Consider the following 23,916-nt stretch of genomic DNA (forward strand, 5'->3'; position numbering starts at 1 on the left):
TGAGCTTCTATCCTCTAACAAAACATGATATAGCATGCCATTTTAAATTTACTTGTCAACCAATCATACTTTTTAATTTTATAATTTTATAACCATTTTTAAATTTTGTAATTCTATAATTTTACTTTTATCAGTAAATAGCATCTGTTCTCAGTTTAAATGATATAACATTTATACAGTTTGGATTTGAAGACTATTAAAGATTCAATTTACATAATCTAATAAAACTTCCGTAGTAATACAAACTGCTACTTAAAATACATTATCGCATACCATACAAGTATTACATAAAGATTTTTTTATTGTAAAAGTCAGATTCATTATTTGCTCACTTATTCATCTCATAAATAAAATGATTTTATGTATTGTTCTAGATAACAGGGATACAGGACGATGAAAAAAGGAAAAAAAAAGTCCTGTCTTCCAGGAGCTTATGTGATCATTCCAGAGGACACTAACTGAATAAATATAAGCAGCTGCTTATACACAAGGAACACAGGAAGTGCTACAAGGGAAAGGGGTTGTAATCATAAACGGTATGGTCAGGAAAGTTCTCACTGAGAAAGTGACATTGGCGTGTGTGTGTGTATGTGTGTGTGTGCTTTTCTGTGTGTGTCTATATATAATATAATATTAATAATATATATATACACAATATTAGAGATAGAGAGCTTTTAATAAATCGGCTCACGTAGTCATAGAGGTTGGTAAGTCTGAAATCCGTAGGCAAGTGGGCAGTCTGAAAATTCAGGTAGAAGTTGATGTGGCTGTCTTGAATTTGGAGGCTAGAAACTCAGGTAGAATGTCTATGTTAAAGTCTGGAGAAATAATTCCTTCTTCCTTGGGAAACCTCCATCTTCATTCTTAAGATCTTCAACTGATAGGATGAGAACCACCTACATTATGGAAGGTAGTTTGCCTTACATGAAGTCTGTTCATTGTAAATGTTAATCACATCTACAAAATACCTTTACAGCAACATATGGACTAGTGTTTGGCCAAACAACTGATTACTATAGCCTAGCCAAGTTAACACACAAAATTAACAATTACAGACAGTGAAAAGAAAGATATAGGATTGTAGCTAGAGGATGGTAGATTGTTTAATTAATATTTCATGTGGAAAGTTCAGCCTATTCAAAAAACAATGGGAAGGATCCAGGCTAAATATTTAAGGGAGAAAAGGATAAATAATCCAAGTTAATAAAATGACTGGAAAAGATAAGATACAAAAGCCAGCTAGAGGGATAGGACTTAACTGGAAGTGATATCATCTGACACTAAGGGAGAAGAGGGGTTAGACATTGAGAAGAGTGGAGTTTATTTGAAATGACCTTCATGAAGAGTAAAAAGAATAAATTGACCATAGATCATAATAAAATGGCCGGGAAAATGGAACTATTGAGACTGGTGACCAAGAATGTGTAATTCATGAAATAGCATAGCATATCTGCCATGTGGATTTGTTCAAATGTAAACACAAAGATGGCAATTAAATGGGGTCAAAATTAAGATATTACAATGTAAATATGAACAAAAGAGCCAGTGCTAGCTGGGTTACTGGCAAGAATATTATTGCAATAATAAATTTGGGAGTATAAGATTTAAATGGAGAGAAATAAAGAAAAAAATGAGTGAATTGAAAGAAAGAATGGATAGGGGTCTATTGAGAGAGAGAATAATGACAGTGGGTCATGGTTCAAGTTGGACAGAAAATTGGGAAGGAGACTACATTGTGCTTAGTGTATGACTGAGAATTCATGAAAGTTGAGCAGTTCAAGGTCCAGACAAAGTTCAAGGAGTGACTGTGGGAAGGGGCAGCTAAGGCAACTTGGAAGGGATGAGTACAAGGAAAGATATGTGGAAGATAAAGAATTGGGATGAAGAAGAAATCTATAGGCCAGTTGCCCAAGTCTTTGACAAATGAAAGAAGTGACCAAGATCTGGTTAGAGGAGAATATCAGAGGATGGAGAAGGTGCTATGCCAGGATAGCATAAGTTCAAAGTGGCAATGAGAAGTAAGGTGTATACCAACACACCTGCAAACTCAGAGGCACATAGAGCCAGAGAAAAGAAATGCTGTAAGAGGCTTACAAGGAAAGAAGTGCCCTCTGAGGAATCACAGGTTATATTCAAGGCAAGGAGGTGGAAGAAACTCCATGGTGAAAAAAACCTTTTCCAAACCTAAATAATGTTCTTCTCAGTGTTCCTGAGAGTTCATCTTTTCCAGCAACCCTATTCGTATGTACCTCATTTAGTCCTTAGTCACCCTCTCTCACTCTCTCACATCCCTAACAATCACATATTAATCTCTGTGGGCTCCTTCATGATTGTTTTGTCCAATTTTATCTGGTATTAATATTTTTGCAACACATGCCCATCTGAAGACGTTGTCTTCTTTCTTGACCTGAGTACAGAAATCAGATCATGCCCTCAACAGAGTGATTCCACTAGAATTGTTGCTGATGATCCAGCTGCCTTTTAATTTGATTTAGAAAAATATCATAAAATAAATAAAATAAATGCAGAGTCCAAACAAAGAGCAAAAAGAAACCCAGGACCCACTCTGACTTTCACAGTTATTAACATGTCCCTCAGAAAGGTCTGTTTAAACGAAATACCAAAACCCTGAGTTCTTTTGCACAGCTTGTAAGCAAATGTTAGCGTGTGGATTCGATTTACATCTTCCTTGCAAAGAAAGAAAATAGGTTGTGAGGCAGAGGAGAGAGAATAACAAAGATTTATTTTGTAGAAATGGAATCACCACTGCCTAGTTAGAGATGGACTTGACTGATGAGTTTTCCGTGATACCCTCCCAGCACTTAATCTTAGCCAAATATGAATGTGCTGAATTTATTACAGTTGAGTTCTGAAATTAAAAATGACCATCTGTGGCACATGTGTGTGGTACATAGAACAGTAATATATTGTAGGCCAGCCCAACACGAAGCAAAGGATATCATGATTGTGACAAGGTGGGAAACTCAGACACCAAGACAGCTCAGTGAATCTAGTAGACACTGGTGTTGGTCCTCTCTGCAGGTATCTGCTTTCTGAAACAATGCACAACATATATAAGATATTTATTAATAATTCCTTCAACATACCTCTATAACAGATGGTGCACACTAAATCTGGAAATGCAGTTTGCTTCACTGAAACAGAGCAATCAATTGAACACCACCAAATTCTAGAGGAAAAGATCACAAGTGTCAGACCAAAAAAAAGCAGTTTTGTTGTTTTGTTTTGTGGAGATCAACACTGTAATGAAGCTCAACATTGCAAAGCTGGCCCTCTAGAATTTTCATGTGATTGTCAGGATCAAATTAGGAAGTGTGTATATACATTTTTGACATATATATAAATATATATGTGCATATATATACACATACATAAATACAGAGCATTTTCACTAGGCAATAGAATGCACCTGAAATTAGCTCTTCCTACAAAGAGAACAGGATTTATATTTTAAGGCTAAAGATGAAAAATCTTAATAGAAAACTTATTTTGTGACTTTTTGTAGAGGAAACCCTTATAGGAAAATAAAAGAATGCGTTTGACCAGAAGTGGGAACCACAAAGCATAGATAAACATATTTATTTTGAATGAGTTTATTCATACTTTGAATTATCTGGGTCCAGAGAATAGAAAACAATTAGCTTACAATTGATCTCATTATGCCATGTCCTACGTATCATAACAGAAATTAGGCTATTATTTGTGCAGTTTTGGTTTGTGTATACATGACTGAGTTTAGTTCGTTTGGTGAACTGACAGCTAGACAAGATAGTTATTATCAGAGTTCTAAAGTATTAGTGACTTGATAATACCTTCACAGTCCAAATACTGTCCTATTAGTTAACCTGGGTCTCCTCATGGGATTCTTAAAAACATTCTGCAGAATGAAAATTAGTGGACTAGGAATAAAAATATTTCCTTATTACTAGCTGCTCAATACCTTTGATATTGTCAACTTAGTGATTTTCACACTCAGAATGTTCTGGAAAAAGTCAGAAAGGAAGAGATACCCACCTGAATTGCTTCAGTATTTTACATTATTCAATACCCTTTCAATTATAAGTGATTTAAACCCAACTCAAATTGAGCAAAAAATATGAATAGGCCACAAGAAATATAAACGACAAATGAAGCAATGAAAATATTTCATACTTTGAAAGAAATTAAAATTAAAACAATAAGCAATGAGATCTTTTTATTTCTGAAATGTGCAAGCTATTGATACAGGTTAAGAGGAGTGGTCATTTTCATGCAATATGGTATGAAATGTTTTCAGAGATCAATTTGTCTAGAAAATGATAAAACTTAGAAATGTGTCTTGTTTATTTATTCATTAAATAAATAATTTATTGAGTGATTATTATGTGCCAAGCACTTTGTAAAATATCTACCTCTTACAGTGGTTATGATCTGTAAGACAAGATACACATTACCAAAAAAAAGGCATACTAATAAAGTAAACAATGCAAAACTGCCATTTTGGCAAGCACTGAGAAAGATTTATGTGGACTTAAAAATGCCTATAATAAAGGTAAATTGGGCAGTCCCAGAATTTTGGCAAAATTTCCTAGGGTGCAGTGAACCTTAAAGAATTGAGTAAGTAAATATTTACTAGTAAATGAAGGGAAGTGGCAGACAAATGTAATAATATGTACAAATAATATAAAGAAGGAAAAGGAATGAAGCATATAAAGGTCAGTGTATCAGTCAGGGTAAGCCATGCTATGTTGCAGTAACAAACAAGCCTAACAGCCTAACATTTCAGTGATTTAAACTACCAAAATTTCTTTCTTTCTTTCTCTCTTTTTTCTCTCTTCTTTCTTCCTTCCTCCCTTCCTTTCTTCCTTCCTTCCTTCCTTTCCTTTCTTTCTCTCTCTTTCTTTCTCTTCCTTCCTTCCTTCTTTTCTTCTTTTCTTTTCTTTTCTTTTTTCTTTTTCCTTTCCTTTCCTTTCCCTTCCTTTCCTTTCCTTTCCTTTCCTTTCTTTTCCTTTCCTTTCCTTTCCTTTCCTTTCCTTTCCTTTCCTTTGAGAAAGAGTTTCACTCTTGTCACCCAGGCTGGAGTACAATGACACTATCTCAGGTCACTGCAACCTCCACCTCCCAGGTTCAGTTGATTCTCCTGTCTCAGCCTCCGAGTAGCTGGGATTACATGTGTGTGCCACCACACTCAGCTAATTTTTGTGGTTTTTGTAGAGACAGGGTTTTACTATGTTGGTCAGGCTGGTCTCGAACTCCTGACCTCAGGTGGTCTGCTCACCTAAGTCTCCCAAAGTGCTAGGATTACAGGCATGAACTACCACGTGTGGCCCAAAGTTTTATTTTGTACTCACATTTTATAGCAATTGTGAATTGACATTGCCCTAATCAACTCTGCTGATCATTCCTCTCACTCTGGATCCATTTGATAAATCAGCCTTTGTCTGGAGTATTATCAGTCACCATGGTAAGACGAAAAGGCTAAAAGGCCTAAACGTCATTATGTTAAGTGAAATAAGCCAGGCACAGACATACAAACCTTACATATTTTCACTTATTTGAGATCTAAAAATTAAAACAATTGAGCTCATGGAGATAGAGAGTAGAAGAGTGGTTATCAGAGGCTTGGAAGGGTAGTGAGGATGTGGGGGGAAGTAGGAACGGTTAATGGATACAAAAAGGATTTAGAAAGAAAAAATAAGATCTAGCATTGAATAGTACAACAGTATGACTATAGTCAAAAATAATTTAATTGTGCATTTTAAAATAATTAAAAGAGCATAACTGGATTGTTTGTAATAAAAAAGATAAATACCTGAGAGGACAGATGCCCATTTACCATGAAGTGATTATTATGCATTGTGTGCCTGTATCAAACTCTCTTATGTACTTCATAAATAAATACATCTACTATGTAACTAAAAAAATAATTTTTAAAAAATAATAATAAGGCTAGTCATGGGACCTCAACAAAAGGGCCCAGGAAATGCATTCTTACTAGGTGCCCAGCTGGAGGAAAGCCAAACTCTCAATGAATAGACTAATCATATGTCCAGTGTGACTGGAACTGAGTGGAGGAAATATGAGCCCAAGTGAGAAAACCTGACTTTATTCTATAGCCAATGAGAAGTCACTGAAGGCTTTACACTTTCAAGAATTCTTCCTGAGGAGAAAAATTACATAGTTATGTAACATTTAATTTACAAGCTGATTTGTCATAGTAGTGTTTATTAATTTTTTTGAATGGCCAATAAACCTAAGTATTCAACAGCAAGTTCTTACTCAAAAGTCAGTTGCTGTATCTTTATAATAAAATAGGATATAACCAGAAGTAATGGGCTTAGAAAAATATGACATGAACAACATATACTAACTTAAAAAGTATGCATAAAATACAGTACAAAATAAGATCTACTTAATTTATCTACTCAATATTTTTAATATTTTAAATATATATTTAACATATGTGCATAAAAACTCTTAGAAGTACTGTATAGATTAGATATATTTTATCAGTAATTATTTAAGCAAGAATCATGATGTGTTTGGGTTTTACTTTTGTTGTTGTTGTTTTATTTGTTATTACCTGTGCTTTATATATGTCTAATTTTCTACAAAGAATGTTATTCCTTATTAGTAGAAATTTTTTAACTGGCCAGGACTCTATTTGTCCTCATTAAAAAATAAATACCTTTTTTCTTTTCTTTTTCCATTAGTAAACATGACTGCACTTTCCGTAATCACTTGTAAATTGCATAAAAGTTATCAACATGTTGTTTTTCTTCTTGTTTTAAGTCATCTGAACGCTGAAAAATGTTGAGCTTCATTACAGTGTTGATCTCCACAAAACAAAACAACAACAAAAACTGCTTTTTTTTTGTCTGACACTTGTGATCTTTTCCTCTAGAATTTGGTGGTGTTCAATTGATTGCTCTGTTTCAACGGTTTGGCTGTTCAGATGCAGTCTCTAGTAAGAGGAAGTTTAACATCTGTTCCCATCTTTTCAATTGCCTCTTGCCATGAGCGACCCCACGACTCAGGTTCCGGATCCATCATTGTTACTCTGAGATAATGAAATGGCAAGTTTTTACCTGTCCAAAGTAACCCAATATTTTTCGGTTCACAATTCTAGAGACCAGTCAAACACCCCAAATTTATCAAGCAATAATGACCTCAGGAGAATCTTCCCTGCCTTCTCTTTTTTGACATTCTTTTGATTATGCTAATAGTATGGTCGTAACCACCAGTAATGATTCAAGAATAATACAGGATATGAGTTCCTGATGCTTTAATAAAAGCATATATATTACTGAAAAACAAGCTGCCTTCTTGTATATTCTTACTCCATCACTGGACATTTTACAGCAGTAAAGTCTCTGATTTTTCAAGAAAACATTTGACGCAAAAACTCAAACCATATTTCAGCTCTTTTTCAGCTTCCAAAAAAGTAAATAATCTATTTAACCAGACTTTGCAGACATTGGCCAAATGTTGGCCTGAACTCTGAGCGTATACCTGGATGGGTTGATACATCTGACACAATTGGGTTACCACAAACAGGGCTGTACATGAAAGGTCTGAAGAAGTTTAAAATTAGCCTGGGGTGGAAATATTCCACCAGAAAGAGTATTGGTGAAGAAGATTTGCACTTCTTGCAGGGATTGTTTTGTAGCTTTGTCGCAAATGAGTATGTTTTTGTGCTTTAAAGGGGAAAAAAAGAATAAGAGTCTCCTTACAATCCTTGAAATCCAGCATGTTGTTTATCCAGATTACCTATTTGTGAGTTCCCATCCATGGGGACATTGATAAGTGCCATTTAGCTCTCATGACTCTTCACAGCACTTTGTACACCAAGGGGAAGTCCTAATTAAGGTAATATTTTATAATAAAAAATTGTTATTATTTGTTTCTTCTGTCAAGCTATAGCTGGTGCTTTTTCTCACCTAGAGGTCTATTTTGGTCTAGTAAATGGAAGTAGGATTTGAAATAAAATTACGGTCAAACTATGAAAATATGAAGAGTATTTACTGTGCAAGTGGCAGATTATACTTTTTCAACAAAATCATCTTTGAAAGTACGGCTAATACCTCTTTGAGAGGTACAAGTAAAGCGGCAGCCAGGAATTCTGGGAAATATTCTGCAAACTATGTCCAAACAAGCGCCAATCAGTGTAAAAGAAGATAATTAAAATTTGAGTCAGTAAAAAAAATAAATGGCAGAAAAGGCAATTCATTAATTACTATTTCTATTTTCTTCATCTTAAGAGAAGATAAAAAGAGAGAGGAAAACACCAAGAAAAGATTCAAGTCCGATCAACTCCACCAAATATTTAGTTGTTTAGAGGCTACTCTATAAAAACATAGATGTTCTTCCCCAAGTGAGAAAAAAAATCTATGAGAAACAAAGTCCTTTTACTAGAATCTCTAAAGGGTAATTAGAAATAGGTGAATCTCTGGTGGCTCACGCCTGTAATCCCAGCATTTTGGGAGGCCGAGGTGAGCAGATCATGAAGTCTGGAGATCAAGACCATCCTGGCTAACACGGTGAAACCCCATCTCTACTAAAAATACAAAAAAAATTAGCCGGGCGTGGTGGCTGGCGCCTATAGTCCCTGCTACTCGGGAGGCGGAGGCAGGAGAATGGCGTGAATTCGGGAGATGGAGCTTGCAGTGAGCCAAGAACGCGCCACTGCACTCCAGCCTGGGCGACAGAGCGAAACTCCGTCTCAAAAAAAAGAAAAAAAGAAAAAGAAAAGAAATAGGTGAATCTCAGCAATGTGATAAGGGTGGGGAGATCGTCAGCACCTCCTAGGGACATCAAGGCAAATCCAGGTTGGGCTGGTGTCAGATGCCATTAAGAAGTAGAAAAAGGGCTAAAATCTAGTTATAGTAGTAGAAGTAGTGTTAGGGTATGGCAGGGTCAGGTATCAGGAGAACCCAAGGTCACATCAAACTCTAGTGGGCAGTTGAGAGTAACAGGTAGGTATGAATCAAGGCCCTTAGAAGTTGTCAAGATGATGAGTACCGGAAACCAGCACACACATACTGTCTTAGGTGGTTGTTGGAATTGAGATTCTGTTAAGAGTTAGGTCTCCATGTGGATGAGCACAACTTCATAAGGCACAACTCTCAAAGTTTATCTGTCACCAAACACCGTGATTAAATTTAAATTTGGGGGGCCGGGCAGGGTGGCTCACGCCTGTAAATCCCAGCACTTTGGAGGCCAAGGCGGGCGATCACGAGGTCAGGAGATGGAGACCCTCCTGGCTAACATGGTGAAACCCCGACTCTACTAAAAATACAAAAAAAAAAAAAAAAATTAGCCGGGCATGGTGGCTGGTGCCTGTAGTCCCAGCTACTCGGGAGGCTGAGGCAGGAGAATGGCGTCAACCCGGGAGGCGGAGCTTGCAGTAAGCAGAGATCTTGCCACCGCACTCCAGCCTGGGTGACAGAGTGAGACTCCATCTCAAAAAGAAAAAATAAATAAATTAAATTTTTATTTCCAATAGATATTTCTACCCAACAAGGTAAGTGTAGAAGCCTCCATTGTCTGAGCTTGTCAATTGTATGCCTGGTCTTATCATGGCCTTACCACTGGTCTAAACCAGCTGAACTCTCCTGATTTATGTATTTATATTCATAATTTCCAATAAATTACTTTAGTTTTGCACTTCTCATATCCTGTATATGTGTGTATAAAATTAAACTAAAAATGCTTTATGTGATAGTACCAATGAATAATGTCAAGAAAGCTCAGATATTAACCCCAAACTTTGAGAAGATAACATCTACATTACCTATTTCCCTAAAAAACCTTACCATCAGTAATTAACATAAAATCAGAGGCTTCAATCTGGAAGTTAAGAGATCATCTGTGGCAGATTTTTAAATGCCCACAAATTTTGGATCCTCTTTCATCCATCAATAAGGGCTTCGGACTCACTTGCAAATGGTCTAAAGATGTAGCACAATTTCTGAGGCTATATCATAGTGGGTAATGCAGCTTCTGTCTTGAGCACTGGGCCACATGCTGTTATTTATATCCATGAGCTTAAATGTAAGAACCCCAAATATCTTGAAGAAACTATAACGTGCAGAAGTTGAGGACACAGAAAAAAAAATCACATATACATGCTCCAGTGGCAGCCCCAGCTAAGCTCTCAGCCAAGTGCCAGGAAAACCTGAGTGAGGTACCTTGGACATTCGGTTCAGTAAGCCTTCTTTATATGGTTGCAACTACTGTCAATATACAGCTGCAACTGCATGAGACACATCAAGTGAGAACTACCCAGACAAACCCTTCTGAATTCCTGACCCATAAAAGCTAAGGCAAAATAAATTTTTAAGCCTATAACTTTAGAAGTAATTTGTTATGCAGTGATAGATAACTAACTGATATACCATCTAATCCAAGTCCCTACTCTGGGATGAATCTTTTGGATTAAATGACTCTAGTGCAAGGTATCTTCCTTCACATTAGCCACAAACCAATAGTTTTGGACAACACGATTTTGTTCCTCATGTTAGATCAAAATCTTCATTTCTCTAACTTTAAACCAATATTCTAGATTAGCATTATATGGCTTCTTAAACATGAAAGCTTGCCACGTAGACAAAAGCACTCTGTAAATATCTCCTTGGTCTTTTCTCCTGAAGGAAAACAATACTCTTTTACTTCTGGCCTTGCCTCAAAAGAGAATTTTCAAAATTCTGTGTGCCTTTTTCTGAACATATTCCAATTGGAGAAGTCTTAAAATATAATGTAACGAGTTTGACACTTCATCCCATAAATCATCTCACAGAATTTGGTGAAATTGTCTTTTCTATTGCCTCTATTGTACTACACACAATATTTCATTAATGCAACCCAAGATTGTGCTAGCCTGTTTTTTGAACAGCCACATCATACCATTGGCTTATTTTATGGTTGTCATCAAATGGAAATCCCAGAACTCTGCCATCTGTACTGTGGCCAAACAGGCTCACTCATGCAGCTGACTTTCTGAACCTAAACAGAACTTGAAACTTGTTTCTGCTTAATCTCATTTCAACGGTTTTGGCTCAGTGTGTTGCTGTCAGTTGACCACTTTTATTCTTGAGTCTGTCACTTATAGTTTTAGCCATCTAAGCATCCTCACTTCTAAAGCTCTATCAAAATTATCCATAGAAATACTGAGTCAACAGGGCTAAGTGTACAGTCAGTCAAACTCCATTAGAAAACTACAAAGCCATTTGCCAACACATAGCAGACATATGTTTAGACACTAAATATCAACACTTCTATCATTCAATCTACTATTTACGTATGACGTTCTTGCAAAAAATACTGTCACCTGCATTGATGTAATTGAAACAATTGATACATATTTTATGCATGGAATTTTCTGTTCTCTAGAGGTTCTAACAAAATGAGAAATCATGTGAATTTGGCATTATTTATCTTGAACAAATGTATGCTAGCTCCTAGAGATTAGCTATATTGTTTTTCAAACGTTCATAAATCACATGCATGATAATCTATTCTAGAATATTATATTAAGCTGAAAAAGAAAAAACAGTAATCCCGATGATAAGTCATCATCACCATTTTTGAAAGCCAATAGATAATTTTTATAGTTCAGACTTCTATCAGAAATCTTCTCTGATACTTCTTTAAAATTAGCATGTAGTTATCTTATACTATTAGATAATACATATTTATTGAATGAATGAACTAATTAATAAGTGAGTGAAAACATACATGAATCATTCCATTATCCTGCTTTATTTTCTTCATTTCAACATATCACCCTATGGAGGTAATATTTTCTTCACTTTATTTGGAATTCTCTATCTACCCTTCTCATGAGTATAGACCTTGATCTATCTCAATAATGTATTCACATTGCCTAAAATTTAGTCTAAGGCATACTATACTCACTGCATGGAGACATGTTAAATTAAGGAAAAATATTTAATCCAGCTAAGGCTTAGGTCTCAAACTCTCTCATTACTCAGTAGTTTTTTGCTGCCGTATTCATTTTACTTCTTCCAGTTAGAAAAAATCTTTTCCTTAATGAAGAAGACTAATCCACAACAGGAGTTCCATTTTCTGTCTGTCATTTGTTAATGTATTTCCAAGAAACACTTAATTTATTCTTATTCTTATGCCAAATATTTTTTTCAAAACTAGATGCTTTACTTTAAGTTCCCATGCAAGCAATTTATTTTGGAGGTGACCCCAGGCAGGAAACACTGGGAAGGAAGTTCAGGAAACAAGACAGGCAAAAGAAGAATGAAGAGTTTAACTCTTCCATCCAGAACATTCAAGAATGCCTCCTTGAATCTTCAGAATTGAAGTAGTCATTCAGGTAGACCTCAAGAGGTTGGTGGCATGACAAATGTTTCAGTGACTTCACATTCAAGCATTTTCCCCACTTTTCCAAACTAAAGTTATGACTGACTTCTCCCCAGCAGATTGACATACATTAAAGTGAAACATCTGTATACATCTGACTTTTATTTCAAATAGAAAGATTCTCATTGTAATCTTTTACATCCATTATTTTCCCCATTTTGCCATTGACTCATTATTTCTCAAAGAAATTCTTCTAAAATTAGTATGCTAAAATTAGAATATTAATATATGATAAATCTGTATCAAATGTTCTAAAAACTTCATAATTATAAGTAACTATGTCACTATTGTGTAAAATAAGCATCAGACATTTAATGGCATGAAATATAATTACTGTTCTTTTATTTTAAATGAAGAATAATTTCAAGGTAGCATTATAATATATACATATTCTAATAAAAGTGTGTGTGTGCATATGTGTGAGTGTGTGTGTAAACATAATGGTATAGATGGTAGAATTTCGAGTGTTTTTTTCTACTTTTTTATGATACTAAGAAAGTTATTTATTCACTATACACGGAACATGTTCATGTACCCTATAAAATGTACATGTAAATCACTAAAAAGTATAATTTGGTCAACATTTTCTCAATTACAATACATACTAAATCAGTTGAGATAACAGCTCTTCCTCAAAATAATCTAATTATAGCACCCAGTCTTCTTTATATCTAATGCAAAGTTAAGTACTTATTTTGGGGGTTATCTCCTAGTTTATATTTGGTGAGGCAGAATAAACAATTTAACTATAGTATATTACAGTCATTGCACAATAAACCAGATTATTACAGATTAAAACAAATCATTTTTTCATTATTTACAATAATAGGATCAAAGAAATATGGGATACTTTTAAATGGCAGATAACCACACAATTACTTATCTTTGATAGTATATTGGGTCCTATAATTATATTAGGATATGAATGATGAAAACTATTGTTATGAATAATACACCTCAAACAAAACAATGAGGCCATACTGTAATAATTCACTAGACTGTGCTCAGTAGACATTTACTGATTAAGGGAATTATCCATTTTTCTCAATTATCCAGTACAATGTTTTGCCCACAGTAAGGGCTCAATAAATATTTGCTGAACATAGTGACCAGGAAAGAGGTGAGAAGAGATGGGCCCTCTTAGCTGGATATCAAATATAATTGGAATTTACCTGGGAAGGAGAGTAGTTAGGAAGATGTAAACTGCATGTGGTGCACAAGTAAATAAGCGCAGGTGCCAACACAGCAAATGATTAAACAGAAAACACTGGCACCAAAATAAACAAAAGCAAGATTTGCCAGTAATGGTGAAAATGGAACTTTTACATTGGACCATACTTTTTCCCACTCAATTCAGTTTGAGACACACCAACAGAGGCACTGTACGACACTATGGCTGTCTTCCTTGATATTGAGACATCCTAGTTTCCAATAATTTATTATGGACCTATTACCCATTAATCAATATAAACCTATTCATATTGAGGAAAAAGTTTCCACAAGTACAAACTTGAATTTCCTTTTATTTGTCCTAAAATGCTTACTTTCAAATTTGAAGGGACTTCAATTATTCCATGTAGTTTTCGACAACATTTTTGTATCTTTTCTGACCAGAGTCAAAATATCCATACAGTATTCATACTGCAGCACCTTCCACCCACCCTTTGGTCGCTTGAACTGCCCTTCTTTTGTTCTTTTTCCACGTTCAGATCTTTCTTGAAGTGTAGTAAGCAGAACCTACTGGGTATTCCAGCTGCAGTTTGATCTATCATTGTTGGAATGACTTCTGCTATGCCGTTGTCTTCCAGTCGATCTATTTCTAGATACGATCTTCTAAACTGTTATCAAATGACTGACTTCTTGATCTCCTTCTTTCATAACTTCAGCTTCTAGAACGTCTGTATCTGTCATAATCATCATAGTGTGAAGACTGTATTTCAATCTGCCATCCACAAATCCACTTTCTGTCTAAATTATGTAAAGCGTCTTCAGCATTGCAAACATCCTCAAGTTGAACATAAGCAAATCCTCTTGGACAGCGAGTGCAGAAATCAAGTGGAACATACACATCAACTATAGGACCATAGTGACCAAATTCACTCTGTAAATCTTAAGACCTGGTGTCGTCGGCCACATTTCTGATAAGCAGAGATGTGTTAGGGGAACACAAGTAGCGAGACATGGTGACGGCGTGTCTGTCAGTCAGGTGCACTAATGGGCTCAGCAAACTGACTGTGGTTCTGGCGGCCAAGCGTCAGACACACATAGCCCAGAAGGCTCCGCCACAGCCATCCACCTCTTTTCATGAGACTTCACTCCCCACTCCTAACTCCACGCAAAGCCCATTTTTTTTCTACTTTTAATTATCTATATGTCTGATTTTCTTTTTCTAAAATAAAATCAAATTATTTTGTAATAAGCAAAAAATATTGGCAATTGGTGTAAGCAAATGTCCGAAACAAGAAAGCCGATCAAGTAAAAGATGTTATTCATAGAAACCTATTGGCAGCAAATATCCTTACTTTATGAAAGAACATGCCACTTACTACTAATTACATTAACAATACATTCTTACCATTTTTCTTATTAAAACAACATTAGAGGATCATAAACTCGTGTCCAGAATTGGTTCCTTCTGGTGGGTTCTTGGTCTTGTTGACTTCAAGAAGGAAGGTGCGGACCCTCGCAGTGAGTGCTACAGTTTTTAAAGATGGGGTGTCCAGAGTTTGTTCCTTCAGATGTTCAGATGTGTCTGGAGTTTCCTCCTTCCAGTGGGTTTGTGGTCTCACTTGACTTCAGGAGTGAAGCCGCAGACCTTTGCAGTGAGTGTTACAGCTCTTAAAGGTGGCGCTTCCAGAGTTGTTTGTTCCTCCTGATGGGTTCGTGGTCTCACTGACTTCAGGAGTGAAGCCGCAGATCTTTGCAGTGAGTGTTACAGCTCATAAAGGTAGTGCAGACCCAAAGATGTGAGCAGCAAGATTTATTGTGAAGAGCTAAAGAACAAAGCTTCCACAGAGTGGAAGGATACCCAACTGGGTTGCAGCTGCTGACTGCAGTGGCCAGCTTTTATTCCCTTATTTGGCCCCACCCACATCCTGCTGATTGGTCTATTTCACAGAGCACTGATTGGTCCATTTTACAGAGCTTTGATTGGTCCGTTTTTACAGAGTGCCGATTGGTGCATTTACAAACCTTTAGTTAGACACAGAGCGCTGATTGGTGTGCTTACAATCCTTTAGCTAGACAGAAAAGTTCTCCAAGTCCCCACTCAACCCAGGAAGTCCAGCTGGCTTCGCCTCTCAATCCCCTCCTCTAAACAGGACACCCCAACTGCTGTTGGGAATTGGGCGATGACTTCTCTAGCTACTTCCTGCTGGAAAGGAGTGAAGAAGGGGCCCTGTAGTTGTAGTGTCCTCCAGAGGGGAACTCTTTAGGTCAGTGAAAGGGCCAGGCAGGTTGGTCCAGGGGTCCTTGGTAGAAGTTGTTAGTTGAGCTCATTGGGGTAAAACCATCTGTAGCTTGATGGCCTCGATCCTAGAGGAAACAAATTTGACAAGGAAGTTAAAAATACAGGGCCAGAAGGCAAGCAATAGCAAGATGGCTGCCATGGGACCTAGAAAGGGGAGAAGCCATGTTGCCCAACTCCAGAGGTTGGTATAAGAGTTTGAAAGGTGTTGTCTGATGTCAGAAGCCTTTTCCTGTAAGTGCTGGGCAGCATCTTGTACTATCCCTGACTGGTTAGTGTAAAAACAACACCCTTCCCCTATGAAGGTGCAGAGTCCTCCTTTCTCAGCAGTGAGGAGGTCTAGGCATCGGTGGTTTTGGAGAGTTACTCTTTCCAAAGAGTCTATTTGGGATTGCAGAGTGAGGATAGATATCATTATTTCTTGCAAACTTTCTGAGAAATCCTTTGAGAGTGTGTAGTAGTAGGATAATGAAGTAGATAAACTGGCTATTCCGGTTCCTGTAGTAGTAACCATTCCTAACCCTATAAGTAGGGGTATTAGTTGCATGGCTCTGCACTGACAGACTTGAGCTTTGAGGGGTACTGATAGGGCCTGATTTCCTGGGGCAATGTTAATGTTGGGACTTTGAAAGACTAAGATGCAGGTGCCTGTCCAGTTAGTGGGGAGGCAGATATAGGTCGATGTTCCACATAAGAAGAATATGCCTTGACGGTAGACATAACTGGTTGTGTATATTAAAAACGTGTGTGAGTTTGTTGTTTTCATTTTCCCCTACTCCTAGAGTACTTGCCAAGGCAGCTCCGGTGAGCAGCTGGAAAGGGGTATTGGGAGCAAACTGAATGGCTCCCTATGTTCCATTTTCCCATTGGAGAAAAAAATCATTTTGTATCTACTAGGAACCATTTGAGAGAGTGATTGAAAGAGGAGATGAGAAGGCATTCACTAGTGGTGGGGGCACTGCTGCAGGGAGTCCAGGGGTGAATGGTTATGCAGGGAGTATGTTTGTCATTACAAAACCTGGACTGTTTGTTAAGTAGAGAGGAGGTGATAATTTTGGGGGGCCCTGAGAAGTAGACAAACCATCTGAATGGAGCTGTTTGGGTGACTCAGAAGTTACTATGATCAGTTGGGGCTTGAAGCTATAGGGTGTAATTACACTGATGGGGTAGCAGGTGCCCCAGGAGCAGGCCTGATAACAGGTTGCATTGGATGCATAAAGGGGCTTGGAAAGTTAAGATGGTATTCATAGTTATAGGGCTGCGTATGGGCTTTTCATTGCTTGTGTAATAGGTGAGGTTGGAAATGTAAGAACATAAAAGTTGGATTGCATATCCTGTTAGGGTATTCTTGGTCCTATCAGAGATGGGGAAGTTGGCTAATGATTGCATATTTAGAAGTCAGAAAGAGTCTTTTCCTTCATAACGAGGGTGGTAGGTTAATTTGGTAAAGACCTAATTTTTTGCTGGAATGGGAGTGGCAACATAAGCAGAGGTTGATAGAGAGATACAAAGCTAACAGTCATTTGCCAGAGAAGGATTGGACTGGTTTAACAGAGAGTGGGTTGAGAGTCTTGTAGAGGTAATTAGGAGCTAGTGGAAGGGGAGGGATGATTGTATGAGGTATCCAAGGAAGCAGGAGGAATAGATAGGCAAAGAGTAAATAGGAAGGTAAAGAGGGTGCTCTGGAAGATGAGATCATTTTATTCAGGCTGAGTTAAAGGTAGGCGTAAATTGTGGTCAGAAGGAAAGAAGATAGAAAGAAGGCTGATGTGATTAGGATTTTTGTCCTGGCAGGAGCTACAGTATATAGTCCTATTGCAAAGAGTATGGTTAGAATGCTGCTTAGTAATATGATGAAATAATAAAAGGATTCCATTAAAGGGGCAAGGAGAGATGTTAAAGATAAAGATTATGTAGGTTTTCCCTTATCTTTTTTAAGGAGGAAGGGGTGTGTCTTCAGTATCAGTAGTAGGAGCCTTTTTAGTTTGGGATGTTTCCTTCTGAAATAGGAGATGCAAGTCCTCCAGTGGTTCGCAGGTGTTTCGAGGCTGGTATGGCTGATCTTGGGACTCCTGAGCTGATGGTCCCACAGGTTCCTCAGGGGGTGTCCAAAATTTAACTCGGGTGTGGTGAATCCAGGATTCCACTCCTGCCACCTTAACTGCAGTGGGGATAGAGAGGATTACCGAGTATGGTCCTTCCCACAAAGAGTCCATAGATGGGGAGGTAGAGGAGAGAGATTTGACCAACACTAGATCTCCTGGTTGTATCCAGGCATCCATAGTCGGCAAAAGCTGGTGATTCCAAGGAACCCCCACAACTGTTTTAATGTCTTAGGGTGAGGATAAGCCAGTATAGGCTGTATTCATTCCTTGCTGAGGGCCCTGGTCCCTCTGGCTAAGATTAGGCCTAGATATTTGACCTGCTGTAGGCAAAGCTGGACCTTCGACCTAGACACTTTGTACCCTTGATTAGCTAGAAAGTTCAAGAGATCTAGAGTAACCTGCTGGCATGAGGCTTCTGAACTGGTAGCCAAAAGTAAATCATCCACATGCTGAAGGACCAGAGTGCCTGGACTTGAGAAGTGGCCTAGATTTCGGACCAGTGCCTGACCAAACAGATGAGGGCTATCCCTAAACCCTTGGGGCAAGACCGTCCGTGTAGGTTGGGACATGTAGTCTGTGGGATCCTCAAAGGCAAAGAGAAACTGGGAGTCAGAGTGCAGGGGAATACAGAAAAAGGCATCCTTGAGGTCCAGAACAGTGAACCATTCTGCTTTCTCTAGTATTTGAGAGAGCAGGATATAGGGGTTGGGTACAACTGGATATAGAGGAATTACTGCTCATTGATGAGTCTAAGATGTTGCACTAGTCTCCACTGACCATTTGGATTTTGTACTCCTAGAATTGGGGTGTTGCAGGGACTGCTGCATTTCCTTACTAAGCCTTGAGCTTTTAAATGTTTAACAATATCCTTTAATCCTTTAGGAGCTTCAGGCCTTAAGGGATATTGCCTTTGATAAGGAAAAGTGGTGGGATTTTTTAGCCTGATTTGGACTGGGCGGGCATTTTTCACCCTTCCAAATTGTCCTTCCAATGCCCAGACTTCAAGGTTTATTCCCTTCTCAAGTAGGGAACAACAAATGGGTAACTTGTTCCCCATATTCATGTAGATAACAGCTCCAGCTTTGGTTAATACATCCCTCCCTAATAAGGGTGTGGGACTTTCAGGCATAACAAGAAAGGCATGTAAAAGAGCAAAGTCTCCCAATTACAACTGAGAAGGTGGCAGAAATACTTGGTTACAGGCTGTCCCAGGATTCCTCGGATGGTAACAGACCTTGAGGACAGTCGTCCAGGACAGGAGATTAACACCGAGAAGGCCACACCAGTGTCCAGGAGGAAGTCGATTTCCTGGCCCTCAATGGTTAAACGTACCCAGGGCTCAGTGAGGGTGATGACATGAGCTGGCGCTTGCCCCAGGCACCCTCAGTCCTGTTGTAGGATCACCTGGTTGGGGGCTTCTGGCCCAGAGAACCATTGCACTCTGGAGCAGTGCACCTTCCAGTGATTGCCTCGGCATAGTGGACATGGACGAGGGGGTGGCTTGTTTCTCATTGGACAATTTGATAACGATCCCTACCGGGTGATTGGCCTGCTCCGTTTTCTGTCCTCTCTGAACCACCAAGGTTTGTTTGTCTGAGGGCCATGACTGAGGCTGCGGCCTTTCTCTGATCTCGCTTTTCCTTTTGGGCCTGTTCCTCTTGGTCCCTATTATAGAACGCCAAGGTTGCCAGGCTTAATAATGCCTCCAGATTTTGTTCAGGGCCCAGGGCTCACTTTTGGAGCTTTCTCCTGATATCTGTGGCTGATTGGGTAATAAACTTATCTTTTAGGATCAATTGACCCTCAAGTGAGTCAGGTGACAGGGCAGTATATTTTCTTAAGGCCTCCCATAGCCGCTTGAGGAAGACAAAAGAATTCTCTTCCTTTCCCTGAGTTATGCTAGACATCATTGAATAATTCACGGGCTTTTTCTTAATTCTCCTTAGTCCTTCTAGGACACAGGTCAACAGATGTTTGCGACTCTAGTCCCCATGATCTGAGTCAAGGTCCCAGTGGGGATCCATACTGGAGATGGCTTGCTGACTGGAAGGGAATGTGTCCCTTTCCTCGGCTGTCATTCTATCATTTACTTGACTAAGATACCAGGTATCTCCAAACTCTCGGGCTGCAGCTAAAGCTGCATTCTTTTCATTAAAGGCCAGGGTTTGATCTAACAATAGCATGACATCTCTCCAAGTGAGATCAAAGATTTGCCCTAGACCCTGTAGGACATCTGTGTACCTATGAGGATCATCTGAAAACTCCCCCAGGTCTGCCTTGATCTGCTTTCAATCAGAGAGGGAAAAGGGGACATATATGCGGTTTGGATCAAATTCCCCTCCCCCTACAGCTTGAAGGGGACATAACGGATAGCCTCGGGGGTTTTGTGGTCCTTTGGAGATTTCTTTGCTTATTTCCTTCTGGGCGGGGAAGATTAGAGGAAGCTTATCATTAATAGGAAGGGGAGCTATAGGGAGGCTAGGATACGGGGGTAAGCTGAGAGGTCCTCCAAGTGGGATGTAAATTGCAAGCTTTGCATAGTTGTGTATTCTCCTTCAATGAAAAGAAAGTTTGGACATAAGGTATTTCACTCCATTTGCCTTCCCTCTTACAGAAAAGGTCAAGCTGCAGGACAGTATTGTAATTTATATTTCCCTCAGGTGGCCATTTTTCCCCATCAGAGAGAGAATATTGGGGCCAGGCCATAGTGCAGAAAAAAAATGAGCCACCTCTTTTTCAGAGTTTGTGGGTCAAATTGATCCCAATGGCTTAGGATGCATTTCAAGGGTGAGCCTGTTGATGCCTGAGTGTTTCCCATCTGAAAGACAAAACTGCCTGAGGTTTTGGTTTGTTTGTTTCTCCCCATGCCCAAGAACCCACAACGGGCCCTGGATCCTGCTGATCAGAATAGTTGTGCTCACCAACGCAGCAGCAGAAACACCTCTTGCCCAAGAACCCGCAATGGTCCCTGGACCCTGCTGATCGGAATAGTTGCGCTCACCAATGCAGCAGCACAAGCACTAGTTTTCCTCCTAGACCACAAGGAGGACTGAGGAATGTCAGATTTAGTGGCCCTTACCAATGCATTCTCGAAAACCTGCACCCTTGCCTGTCCTCCTAGACCACAAAGAGAACCAAGAAAAATCGGATTTAGTGGCCCTTATCGAAGCATTCTCGAAAACCTGTTAGAGTCCTAAGCATTCTTCTGTTAGTATTGGGACTTTACTCATGTCCTATAAAGATGTTATGCTCCAAAATTGAAGTGGAGGGCCATACCCTGAGGGAGGGAAGGGATCTCCAGAGTTGGAAGAGTGATGCCTTTTGTGCTCACTTATATGAATAGGAAGGAAACAATTTCAAAGCTCCCCATGTCCTAGCTTCAGGAATAGCTTTTGTTAGGTCTGCTTGTCTGAGGAGGGATCCTAAAATTCCGGGTAGTCCCCGTTAAGATGGGGCTTTTGGTAAAAATTATGTCTTTCTGATTGGTGAGCCTGGGTGCCTAAAGAAGGGAATACAGTCCTGAAGTTTATACTAGAAATCATTCTTATAGGAGAAACTAGAAAAGCACCAGAGACAAGGAGTGGTTTTTAGAAGCAGGACTAAACTCAGAGAAGAGAGGCGAGAAGAAGTTTGTCTGACAGGCATCAGGACCCAGGAGGCAAGGGTCAGGATAGATAGGATAAATGGACAAGTCTTGCTTGGGCGACATGACTCTGAGAGTTCTGCTAATGGTCGCAGGGACAACCAACTTATTGTCGGGACTCCAGAGCTGAATGGCTTTCCTCTCTGTCAACCCTCGGCTCAGCCCAGAAGTACAAGAAAAGCAGAAGCTGGTTCCAGGCAAACTAATGCTCCCAGCTCCGAAGAATCAGGGGTTGTTACAGAGCCCTTTCCCAGAAAGCCTGACACCAATGTCTTTAGTCCAGTGGCCGTGCTAGTTGTTTTTAGTTGGCCGACAGGTACCCGGTATTTTGCCCCCGAATTCTAAGGAAAAGTAGGACAGAATAGCAAGTGAAAGGGGTCTGATGGTGCTCACTGCTTAGCAATAGTTAATAGTCCCTTCATGGTTGGCAAAATGTGTCCAGAATTGGTTCCCGGTGGTTTCTTGGTCTCGCTGACTTCAAGAATGAAGCCGCAGACTCTCACAGTGAGTGTTACAGTTATTAAAGATAGTGTGTCCAGAGTTTGTTCCTTCAGATGTTCAGATGTGTCTGCAGTTTATTCCTTCTGGTGGGTTTGTGGTCTTGCTTGACATCAGGAGTGAAGACGCAGACCTTCGCAGTGAGTGTTACAGCTCTTGAAGGTGGCACGTCTGGAGTAATTTGCTCCTCCCAGTGGGTTTATGTTCTCACTGACTTCAGGAATGAAGCTGTAGACTTTCACAGTGAGTGTTACAGCTCATAAAAATAATGCGGACCCAAAGAGCTAGCAGCAACAAGATTTATTATGAAGAATGAAAGAACAAAGCTTCCACAGTGTGGAAGGGGACCCAAGCAGGTTGCGGCTGCTGGCTGGGGTGGCCAGCTTTTTTTCCCTTATTTGGCCCCGCCCATGTCCTGCTGATTGGTCCATTTTACAGAGTGCTGACAGGTCCATTTCACAGAGTGCTGATTGGTCCGTTTTTGCAGAGTGCTGATTGACGTGTTTACAAACCTTTAGCTAGACACAGAGTGCTGATTGGTGCGTTTACAATCCTTTAGCTAGACAGAAATGTTCTCCAAGTCCCCTCTCGACCCAGGAAGTCCAGCTGGCTTCACCTCTCAAACTAGCACTATTTCATGTCCATTTTAAGTAAAATTTAGGTTACAATATTTAGTTTATCCCCAGTTTTTCATAGATGTTCTACATCTCTAGAATAAGGTAGAGAACAAAAAAGGTGTCAGGAATTTGTATTACCTTATTTCTGTACCCTAATTTTGAGCATTTGTGCTGATTAAATACAAAAAAAATACAGATTAAGTAAACCTAATAAATTCACTTGATTCAAAAATAATAATTGATTTTAATAGTTATCAGTGTTTTTATTATCATTATCATCACACCATCATAAGTAAGTGACAATAAAATACTAGAAATTATAAACAGATTATGTTGGTGGTAGATTATGTAGAATTCTTCCTGAGCATATCTTATAGTAGTATCTAGTCAATTTTTATAAAATGAGCAAAAGAAATAAGATGCAAGCCAGCAGGGAAAAAACTTTTGAAAAGCACCTCATCAAGTACCTGCCACAGAGATAACTGTGCTTTGACAATATCTTAAAGTTCCTCTCAAATTCTAGTACAAAAGTTTTTGTTGTCACAGAGCCTGAATTCAGTTACATCTTGGATATACACAATACTTTGTGATCTGTTTCTTTGTTTTTGTCATTCATCACTCCAAATGACACATATTTGGGGGTAAAATAGGAAGAATTTTAATTCACTATTCCAGAGATAAATTGTTCCCCCTTACTGAGTTTTCCACTTCTCAGTTCATAACTTTACAAACTAGAGCAGAACATTTTTGTCATGTCTATATTCTTCCCCCAAAATGTATAGAATTGTGCTATCAATATGGTAGCTGTAGTTTCAAATTAAATAAAATTAAAATTTCAGTTTAGCAATTGCACTAGCCAGATTTCCAGTGCTCAATAGCCAACTATAGCTAGTGGCTATCATAATTGGGGGAACATTTTTATAGCGAGTTCTATTGGATAATGCTGAATCATATATCAAATGCTGTCCAGTTACTTGTTAAAACCTAATTTAAAGCTAAGATTTTAATAACAGTGCAGTTTTGCCATAACCTTTAATATTTGGCTTACAAGGTAGCTGATGTAATTTAAGGTAGAATTAAATGCAACTTGTTGCTAAAATATTCCACTCTGTTGCCACACTCTAGAAGTTATCTACAAATATACTCGCAAACAGGCTGCTTTACTGGGTAACCAGGGTTTGAATTAGCCATGCC

At 38.8% G+C, this 23,916-nt stretch overlaps 1 pseudogene; it reads right to left on the minus strand.

Moving 5' to 3' along the window:
* Positions 1 to 2,861: 2,861 nt before the first annotated feature.
* Positions 2,862 to 14,611, minus strand: LOC112426619 (serine/arginine-rich splicing factor 10 pseudogene; annotated as a pseudogene).
* Positions 14,612 to 23,916: the final 9,305 nt, after the last annotated feature.

The sequence above is a fragment of the Macaca nemestrina genome, chromosome 15, assembly GCF_043159975.1.
Source record: "Macaca nemestrina isolate mMacNem1 chromosome 15, mMacNem.hap1, whole genome shotgun sequence".
NCBI classification, from domain to species: Eukaryota; Metazoa; Chordata; class Mammalia; order Primates; family Cercopithecidae; genus Macaca; species Macaca nemestrina.